Raw genomic sequence first — 2,933 nt, forward strand, 5'->3', positions numbered from 1 at the left:
TCCATATCCAAAAGAATTGAAAACAAGAACTGAAATAGATATTTATACATTCATGTTTATAGCAGCATGATTCACAACTGCCAAAAAGTAGAAACAACCCAAGAACCATCAACAGATGAAAACCTAAACAAAATGTGGTATGTATACATGAAATATTATTCAACAATAAAAAGAACTCTGGCTTGTGTGGCTCAGTGGATTGAGTGCCGGCCTGCAAACCAAAGGGTTGCTGGTTCGATTCCCAGTCAGGGAGCATGCCTTGGTTGCAGGAGGACCAGGTTCCCAGTAGGTGATGCTCAAGAGGCAACCACGCATTGAAGTCTCTCTCCCTCTTTTTCTCCCTCCCTTTCCCTCTCTAAAAATAAATAATAAAATATTTTAAAAAACAAGAAAAAGAAATGAAGTTTTGATACATGCTACACATGGGTGAACCTTGAAGACATTATGTTAAATGAACTAAGCCATAGGGGGACTATTAAATGATTCCACTTATGAGGTGTCTAGAATAGGCAAATTCATAGAGACAGAAACTAGATTAAGGTTACTAGGGTTTAGCAGAAGGGTGAGTTATTGTTTAATGGGTAGAATTTCAGTTGGGATAATGAAAAGTTCTGGAAATGGGTAGTGGTTGTACAGTTTTGTAAATGTACTTAAGTCACTAAACTGTACACTTAAAATGGTTAATACTGTAACTTTTATGTTATACATATTTCACCACAAGAAAAAAATTGGCAAACTGTGTCATACATTTTTTCAAAAAAAGAGATGGAGGAGGAGGACGAGGGAGAAGTAAGAGAGGAGGAGGAAGAAGAACAGGTGAAGGATAAGGAGGAGGAGTGGAAGTCATCCCAGTCCTAATACCTTGATACAATCATTGGAGTAGCCACATGTGGTTGAAAGACCCAACTGATCCTGACCTTTCAGCCATCCCTGCATGAGCCAAGCATGTGAGTGAAGCTGTCTTAGGACCTCCTGAGTAACCTGACCTCCAGCTGATTACCTGACTGACCTCAAGCAATGTCATTTGGAACTGAGGAATTACCCATCTGAGCCCTTCCTTGTTCCTCAAAATCATAAACATAATGAAGTAGTTGCTGTTTTACACTGCCAGGTTTCAGGATAATCTGTCACACAGTGATAGATAATCAGAATATAGAGCTTCTACTTACTGTAAGAAGATTAACCTAATGGTGGAACTAAAAGAGTGGTATTGGTAATAATGTCACTTGGTCAAGTTTTTGGACGTTGAAAAAAATGTGGATGGTGTACAACACTGAGCTGTCTCACCTAGGGCAGAGGCAACAACAATCTGCCTTAAACATTGTATCCTAGGTTGCTGGTAACCTAACATCCTTTACAGACAAAGGCTAATTCAGTCATAAATTTAAAAGATTACAGACTGCATTTTGTTTTCATTCAAAATGTGGGAAGGAAGGAGAATGTCATAAAAAGTAAGATTATTCCCTTTACTAAAATGACAATAAGGAAAATGATACTATTTTTCCACACAAAAATATTATTATTTGGTGCTACTTGTCAAGTTTTAGAACTCCACTTGAGTTCTAAAAGCTACTTCCTAAGCTTTTATCCTAAAATAGGAGGGTGAACAGGCTTTGCTGTGCCTCTAAAATGAAGGTTGCTCCTTGGTGCCCCAGTGGAGAGAGGTGTCTCTATTTGAGGTAAAAATGAGTATTCCTACTGATATTCTATGAATGATGTATTGTAGCAGATGTCAGAAAGCATGCATTCTTTGTTCATTTTTACCCACCACATAACATGGTCAGGACACATGACCCTCTGGAAGTCAGTTTCCTCATCAACAGAAAGGGAATAATAAATTCTGCTGGTTAAACTGACCAGTGTGTTTCTCCTTGTCTATCCGCTGGTTTCTGTAAGTTGAGAGAATGTCTCCCTCTCATCATTTTCCTACGGAACAGACTTAAGTATGCTCCAACAGGAGATGAAGTAAAGAAGATGTGCATACAACAGTCCATCAAGATTGATGGCAAGGTCCAAACTGCTGGAACATACCCTGCTGGTTTTATGGACGTCATCAGCATCAACAAAACTGTAGAAAATTTCCATCTAATACATGGCACTATAGGGGTGGCTTTGCTGTTCATCATTTCACATCTAAGGAGGCCAAGTACAAGTTGTGCAAAGTGAAAAGATCTTTGTGGGCACAAAAGGAATCCTTCATCTGGCAACCTGCGGTATTCGTACCCCCTGTTACTCATCAAGGTGTACAACACCATTCTGGTTGATTTGGAGACTAGCAAGATTATCAGCTTTCACACTGGTAACCTGTATATGGTGCCCAGAGATACTAATATGGGAAGAATGGGTGTGATCATCAACAGTAAGAGACACCCTGGTTCTTTTGATGTCATTCATGTGAAAGATGCTAATGTAACAGCTTTGCCACCTGGCTCTCTAGCACTTTCATTATTGGCAAAGGCAACAAGACATGGCCTTCTCTTCCCTTAGGAAGAGATGTCCACTTTACCACTGCTGAAGAGGGAGACAAGAGACTGGTAGCTAGAACAGATTAGTGGGTTAACTGATCTCTAGGTGACATGACAGGAAGAGCCTTCACGTTTAATTAAAAATAATAGAGCATAAATAAATAAAATATTGTGTAACCCAATGCCCGGAAACATTATCATTCCTTTCACAAATGCTTATCATATGCTATGTTCCAGGCATTCCACTTGACATTAGAGACACCAAAAGAAGTTCAGCATTCCAGATAAAAGGTGGTGGGTGGAAGAAATAGTATTCAGTCTCAGCTCAAGGAAGAAATGGGGTGGTCAGTTTGCCTTGGAAGAGAAGAGATTCAAAAAGTAAATAACTTGAGCCGAGTCTTCAAGGGTAATTTGGCACTTCATAAAGGTAAGACACAGGGAGTGGAGAGTGAAAAAAAAAAAAAGACA

At 39.4% G+C, this 2,933-nt stretch overlaps 1 pseudogene; it reads left to right on the forward strand.

The window, feature by feature from the left end:
* Positions 1-765: 765 nt before the first annotated feature.
* LOC129061907 (40S ribosomal protein S4-like) lies at positions 766-2,565 on the forward strand (annotated as a pseudogene).
* The last annotated feature ends 368 nt before the right edge of the window (positions 2,566-2,933 follow it).

Source organism: Pteronotus mesoamericanus, unplaced genomic scaffold (assembly GCF_021234165.1).
Source record: "Pteronotus mesoamericanus isolate MK-2021 breed Mesoamerican mustached bat unplaced genomic scaffold, CSHL_Meso_final scaffold_651, whole genome shotgun sequence".
Taxonomy (NCBI): Eukaryota; Metazoa; Chordata; class Mammalia; order Chiroptera; family Mormoopidae; genus Pteronotus; species Pteronotus mesoamericanus.